Genomic DNA, 8697 nt, shown 5'->3' on the forward strand with positions numbered 1-8697 from the left:
CACAAAAATGAGCCGTCAAAGTACTTTATGATCGTTTGCAGCTTTATTCGATGGATCTGTCATTAGACGATGCAATTTTTAACCGCATTCTCTCTCCCACTCGATCTCACATTCTCTGCAAGATAAAACTCTAGCCTCAAATAATTGAACGGCGTTGCTGGGCGATTCGGAATCGGAGGCACCTGTTAACATAGGCCGCCTCGGCGCGCTGGTGACACCGACATCCGGGGACGATGACAGGTGCTGTAGGCTAATCGGTTAATTCGACAGCTCGTGCATACGCGTGACTTCCATTCGCCGAGCGGCTCGTGCCGATTGTTATCGGCCCATGAATTAGAGCGCTAATATAGGAGCAATCAGGGAGGGACGGTCAAATGAGCATTCTGACTAAAATATTCTTATCGAGTACGAGAATATCTGTGATTATATTAAAATGTTCATATTTTGCTTTTGATACTTAAGTATCAAGTTCAATAATTAAGGATAATAAAGTCAAAAACATCCTAACGATACGAATCTGCGTATATATACAGATGTCGATGAATTTACATGCGGATGTAGAAATAGTTACCACAAAGTGTCAATCGTCAAGATATGCAGAAATATGCGGAAAAAGTATTTGCATAGATACAAACAAATTTGCGTTTTTTGCAAAGTATTTACAGAATGTCCGAAAGTTTTGTGTTTTCTTTTATTTACGATGCTACGTGAAATGAATTTTTTCTCTTGTTAGTTACGGACAATAACTATTGAAAATTATTCCTTGTATAAATGTACGTGTATATTTAATATTTTTATTGTATTTTACTTGAAGAATCAGTTCTTAGTTGACATATAATAATTATTTTTATTTATAAGTTTCAAGAACTTTTTATATATAGTTTTAAAAGTTTGTAGCGCTATGTAATACTATCAATACTTTCTTACGTTGAATATCGTCTGATATCGACTTTGATACAAAACATCGATATCTGATTTTGTCATAATAATCCTAAGTCCATATAAATTATATAGAACGTTTTCTAACAACCTCTGAGAAAACAATTTAGAGCAATTTACGTAGACTATCTTGTGTGTGTGTGTGTGTGTGTGTGTGTGTGTGTGTGTGTGTGTGTGTGTGTGTGTGTGTGTGTGTGCGTAAAAATAAAAATTTGTGTAGCAAAACTTAAAACTCATAAATTGAACAGTTCAAGATTGAAGGATTGAGATAAACCTTGTCTCATTAGTCGTTATCTCATACTTACAAACGAGTATCTTTTTCACTTTGTCATCTTGTAATAAGGAGATGCTATTATATGAGATGTAGAATGAGAGAAATATTGATCGAAATAACTATCATTTTCAATTCTAAACCATCAATTATTTCCTGAAAGAAACCTTTGATCTACGTACATAACATGAGTGATTTTAAAAATTAAGATGACCGTCAATTACTAATAAAGCAGAGACAGAGAAAGGAAGTCGAATACATCAGCAATCGTTCCATGCGACACGTCTTATCAGTGCGTCGGGGGTGATAAGGCTATCTTTATCAGCGATAAAGTCGTTTTGAAGCTCGACTCTATCTCGGCTGTGAGAACATGAGTGCGAAAGCACGCTTTAACGCATGGCACGCATGTAATCAGAGATTATAATTCTTCGAGATATCGAAAATTATCTCTCGATCCTATAAATTTTTGATATCGATATATTATCTCTTATATTATTTACTGGATTAATATTAATATCCAACAAATAATAATGAAAAGTATCTATATGTATACACAATGTCTCTTCGTACTTAATACAAATTAACGAAAATGTATCGTATATAATGTATCGTAGGAAATGTAAATTGAGAGCATTAATGCCATTCGATACGCTTATATCCAGCGATCATATTTCTCTGTAATATTTAAAAGACGTATCTTCTCATTTATACAATTAGTAGTATGACTCAATTGTTATATTTTTTGAAAGAATAGTGAATTCCTCGGATCATTCTTTGTGAAGTTTTTTTGTGAATATAGGCACATTAGATGACATTAATTATTAATATATTCCCAATTTATATTTTTAATAAGATAAGATTATTATAAAGGACATTACAACTATTTTTATTAATTTAGAGCAGAAACATCATTTTTATTGGACATTGTACAGTTGGATATTGTAAAATTAAGAATATTAAGTATTAACATTTATCTTGTGAAAGTTTGCACTTTTACAAGTATTGTAACATTATGTTTCTCTCACAGGAAACTACTGAAATATTTCACAAAATTATAGTCAATTTCTTATTACCATGCGATAAATTGTGTTTTGCTACATTTTTATATAATTACTATTGTTATTACTGTAAAGTTTATTTAATTTAGATCAATATAGTAAATTATGTATTATGTATTATTGTACTTCGATCAATTAATCTCCGAGCTTATGGACCTGAAATAACGGATGATTGTAGGTGAAACTGCAAAAAATTTCAGAACTAAATGAATAATGCAACGTACAAAGTACCTTGAAACCTGTATTTTGTGTAGAATAATTATTTCAATAAAAATCCTTCGACTTTTCATCGTTTTACCCGAATAATTCCGCGATGAACGATCTAATTAGCCGAGTCGAGATAAATCCACGTGTTTGTACGAAAATTACCAGCGATACGTCAACGCATTGCTCGAAATTCATTTTATCTTTTAACAATGTGAATCAATGTTACGTAGAAAGAAGACAAAAATGGATGAATAGACAGATAGATAAATAGACAAAGCGGAAGAAAGAGAGTGAATCCTCGTAGTAGTAGTAGCACGTAAAACTCTCGCCTCCACCTCCTCCTGCTCCTCCTCCTCCCACACCCTTTGCCACGTTCCTCTTTCCGCCTCTGTAACCCTGACCTCCCGTAAAACACACCGAGAAAAAGACTTTTCCGGCGTGTACGCACGAGCGCACCGCCACTTCTGCCACAGTGCTGCTGTTGGCCGAACTCATGAATGGACCCGCGACTCTATTTACGAGCGCGTGCGATTCGCCCGCCACCGCTCCACTTTTATCGCCGTCTCGACCGTCATGGGACGGCGGGGTAAGGTGAAGTGCTTTCGGAATCCCCGGGATTCTTCTCTTTCTCTCTGCCTCTCTCCTCTCTCTTGTACTTATACTCGGAGGGTCGCTCTTCCTACCTACCAGACTATATCGCATCGAGATATGTATCGGCTCGCGAAATTGTTTTCGAACGGCCGATTGTTTGGCATACTCCGGCCTTACCAGAAGTTATCGAGAAGGAGAGGAACTCGAGGGAGAGTTCTCTTTTTTTTTCTTCCTCTTCCAATTGCGGATATTTCTTCGTGTAAACAGATGTGGAAACGCGGCCGCAGGAGATGTTTGCGAACACCAGCCTACCCAAGACGATCGAAATTACTCGGCGGACAAATCGATGACGTTTCTTCCTAACGATGCGGAGAATTCAAAACGAAAATGATACGTAGGAAGATATATTAAGCGTCATAAATCTCTTCACTTTTGCAAATGACCGAAAATGAAGGCATTCATTATAACATTCACAGAATGTTTCTCTCATAAATATGATATACATTCATTTTTCCGTTAGTTTCATTCTTGAGAATTAAGATAAGAATAAGAAACAGTTAGTTAGAGGATAAATAAACTAAAAGAAATAACACAGGAGCGGTAGTCATCATATTCCAATCAATCATCTTTAATTATAAAAATTTATAATTTGACAATCAATAAACGTACTGATATATTCATAAATTCATAAATTATTTTCTCATATCATCATTTGCTTGTATGTACTGATACTTATTACTTGTCTTAAGACATCAATAAACGATTCTTCCTCCCTTTCTTCTTCGATTTCTCTCCAATCTTTGCCTTCGATTATTATTGTTATTGCGCCGAGTTTGTGATGAGTGTAATTTGTCACATATGTATAAGAGGCGTGTCTCGTGCACGTTTAAAGCAGAATCGTTAATAAAAAGCGCGTGGTTAAGACCTATGGTACCATGACCTATGGTAAATTTCATCTTGTCGATTTTTAAGTTCGATCGCATGGTGCGAACAACTAAGAATCATTAATGCACCACGCCGGACTATAATTCATGTCGCGTGACCGACGCGATGATGCACCAATGTGGTGGATGAAAGTTCACCGATGAAAGCTATTGATTTACGAGATCTGTCTCTTTAAAAAATCATAATAGATTTGCAAAATTTCTGGCAAATCTTATTCTAGAATTCAAATACGCTTGGAGTGTGGCGTTTTTTCATAACGATATTAGTAGCATGCAACAAAAGCGAGGCAGTTGAGAGTAAATATTATAAGAATATCTCGATGGAATTTCTAAACGTTTCTTCTTTTCTTCGGATAGGGATAAACTTGTCTTTACTTGAAATATTTATCTTTCTAAAGTTGCTACTCGTTTCTCGTGAAGTATGAAAACTCGGGGTTGATGAATCTCGGTTTACCGAACAACAATATACATCAAGTCAATTAGACGATATATCGTTGCGCTATTCATCCCGTTCGCAGTGTATGCAGCAAAGCGGTGTTTGCGTAGGATAAATCAGTTAAGTGCTTTCTTCCATTGCGATCGCATGTATACGTTACATTGCGCAAATACGCGCTTATGTACCGTGAGTATGTACCGTGTGTGTATTGAGAAAAATTCGCAGGAATCTCAAACGATTATATAATAATTATATTAAGACTTGAACAACGAGATTTATAAAGTTTATTTTAATGTCCTGCTTTTAGACGATTAATTCTTTTTGAATGCGTGAGGGATGTTTTCGAAACCTTGCAATATTTATAATTCTGTTATGAAAATTTGAATTTTTTTTCTTTCTCTTATAAGCGATAAAAAAACTTTCATTAATTTTTAATAATAGTATTAAGTTTATCAGAATCATTTTTTTCTGCTATATACAGGATGCAAACTTTGCAAACTTTTATTAGGAAATTGTGCATATGATTTAAATTTATAGATAAGTTTTATCTATAGTCTAATCAATAAGCAATTTAATAATCTCAATTAGCAATTTTATGTCTGTTTGTAAAGTATAATCTTTGGTGGAAATATAGAAAAAGAATTTATTTAGATGAGGACAAATCTTGATACGATTGATTTCCATAGGTTTCGACAAGCTGTGATTTTTGCGGTTGCGTAACAAGCTTGAGCGAATCTCGCTTAGCTAACTTTGCTAGGAATTCTCTGGCTCTTTCTAAATTGCAGTTCCTGACATAACATAGATAGAGGAGCAAACTTTGAGAAGGGGTGACTAAGACTGAACAACGTTGGGGTTCCAATAGGTTCCCTGCGACAATTGTCATTTTTGCGTGCATTAATGTAGTGCAGCAGATATCAAATAACAAGTTGCCCTCTACTCTTGTAATCAGAATTAGAAGTCACAGAACCAATCTCCCGCGCGTCAACCGCGTATAATTCCTACTCTTCTCCGAGACATCATCTTCTTTATTGCACCGTCTGTGTGCGCAGTATTACCAACGTGCTCGCACAGTGCAGGTTCCATCGAATATCTAAAATGACATCGTCCAACCCACACCCCACTTCCCCTCCTCTCATGGACTAGCTCCATCTCTCCATGGTCTCTCTCTCTCATCTCCCACCTTCATCTCTCGCTTTCCCTCCCACCTGCCACCCGAACCCTTCCACATACCACTTCGCTCACTCCACAAGAGTGCGCGTTCTGCCCCTACCCTGTATCCACTCACCCTATCCTCCCTCGTCCTTCCGACCTGCCCGCGTCATCCTCTGCTATCATCTACGTCCTGGTCCAATCCACTCCTATCGGCCTCTCTACCTTGTCATCTTCTTCTTCATCCTTCCTTCTTCCATTTCCCGCCTTTCATCCCTTACAAATTATCGACGGGCGCAATTCCGATGGATAAAAGCGAGGACGGCCTATTATCGACGCTCTGTAGTACCGACCAGACGTACGTGGATACCGACTAACCGTAATGCCAACGGACTGCGATACCGACGCAGTGCTTGATGCTGCGCTGATTATACGCGAAATGCGGACAAACCGGAACGCGACGAGAAAAATGTATTGACACGCTGTAACGCCCACGGCGTGCAAAGTGCGAAGATATAATGCTGAGATGCATACCGCACGGGTCTTTCTCGTTAACCCGGCAGTAGCTGTGAGATTTTCTGCAACGCGAACCGTTGCAAGGCGACGTGCCTTTTATGAATCGCATGAATTACGAATCATTATATTTGTTATTGCAAATATTACGTGTATCAGTCAATATAAACTTTGTTTTTTAAAAAGCTATAAAAGTATTTGATAAATCGTATATATCATATATTATGATCATATCGTATATATCATATATTATGCAAATATTAATATTACTTCTTATTATATTTTGTGTTAAACAAGAATTCCAAAGTATTTTGTTTACTCTTTTAGAAGTTTATTTTAAAATCATTTACAGTTTTTTTAGTTTTTTTTTTAAGTAAGGTTTAATTGTTATCATTCATTGTTTCAGTGTATTTTTTGTCTTAAACTATGATACAAGTGACTTTTCAGTTTCTGTAAAGATTAACTTTTTAATAACATAATATTAAAACATGCGTGAATTAATAAATTTATTACAACTGTATATATATCGCGTTATTATACAAACTTTATTTACTTCTGTTAGTAAAATGATAATTTTATGTTAATATAATAGATTTTATGTTAATATAATAGAATATTAATTTTATGTTGACGCTATCTTCAAAAGATAGCAACAAAATAAAATTATTTAATTAAAATAAATTTATTTTCTTCTCATTCCTTATCCTCCTTTCTTTAATTTTTTCGATGAAAATATAACTCAGAAATTCTTAGTGGAATTGGATATTGAGATACGGAGTATTCGACGCTCTGAAGGAACCAAACGATGCGCGTCGTTATAATTGAAGAAACGAGTGGATGGGACGAGTATGTCATATTCTTATAAATGTTATTTTCATCATGGACGAAACATTATTTTCTGCTGCATCACATAAATATATCTTTAGATAATCTGATGACTATCAATCTATCTAACTTGTATATATACTTTTAGAAATGAAAAAAATCATACGCAGTACAATTCGAGTTACTGCGAATTTATGCTATTTCTATTCCAGTTAATTTTCTAAATGATATAACTAATATATTGCTTTTGTATATTCGTTCATCATATTATTTATATTAGTATATAAAAATTTGCAGATAATCGTGTATTTATACTGATAATCACAAGATGTCTAATCATTATTTTCTGAATTTCAAATTTGAAAATTTTCTCTCGCATTGTTAATATGTTATGATGAAAAGAGGTACCGACATCACAAGGTAAAGAATGCGTGTCCAGTACATTTTTATGCATCAATGATGCATGAGCAATGCACATATCGAGATGAACGCTGCGATGAATGGACTTTCGAGCTATTCGATTCGTTTGGATTGGAATAGTTATACGCAGCGAATGCATATATTGCCACGCGTGCGCAACGTTAATTCCGTATGTAAAATGGCTCTCTCCCTGGCTGGAATTTCGAAAATGCACACGAATCGTGCGCACAAACCCCTCGATTCGTTCGCGATTCCTGAAAATCATTTGATCATCGACAACTTTCTACCACCCTCCTCCCACTACATCGCCTGTTGGTTCTCTCTTGTCCTCTCGTTTACGCGATCCCTCACAACTGAATGTCCAATGAACACACAAAATTGGATGTTCGTTTCACTATTCTTTAACCCAATTATTCGTTTACGCGGGACATACGCATGCTATAAAAAATCAAATCTTCTACAACTACATATTTATAAATAGAATTTATTTTGTAAATTATCTTTTTAACTGGACACTACATCACATTTATTCAAAATTGTAATAATATTTATAAAACATAATATTTATTAATAAAGAAGAAAATGACATGATGGCCAATGTATAGATCATGGTCTCTTACTAATCTCCACTATCAAGTGACGAATTCTGTGTTATTTTATGGAATTATTTGTTCAGTAACTTATATCATGCTAACATACTATAGTGAGCACTTATTCTAATGCATTTTTATTTTCAAACATTTTGAAATGATTTAAATAAAGTACTTTTTAGCATTTAATTACACGTATTCATTATTCTTAATACGTATATGTAAATATATATATTATAATATATGTATATAATATATGTATTGTATATTATAAATATATATTTGAGTGTGTTGTTAATTATTTAACATTTCATTTGATATATATTACGAGTTATGCAACGTTAAATAACAATATTGGCATCTTGCCAATGCTTAGAGAATGGCTTCTGCCAGTTTTTTATAAATAAATTTTTTAAATCTACTTTTATGGACGACCGTATTACCACTCTTGTTTCTCTTCGAGCATTGTGCAGTGTTGCCACGTTTTTATAAATAGTGTTGTAAATAATAAATGTTGTAATTTTGAGTTTAAAATTAATTGAACAACATTTTAATAAATGTAATCATTAAGTTTTAAATTTAAATATTGATTATCAATCAAGTTATTATGTAATGTAAAATGTAAATCGGATGTTATAATACCATCTTCTTGAAATATTAACTTATAAAATTGTAATGTTATTTCTATTTTTTAAAAAATAACTGTCTTACCGTAATATAAAATAAAAAATATAATATGTACATATATATATAT

Source organism: Atta colombica, unplaced genomic scaffold (assembly GCF_001594045.1).
Source record: "Atta colombica isolate Treedump-2 unplaced genomic scaffold, Acol1.0 scaffold58, whole genome shotgun sequence".
Lineage (NCBI taxonomy): Eukaryota > Metazoa > Arthropoda > Insecta > Hymenoptera > Formicidae > Atta > Atta colombica.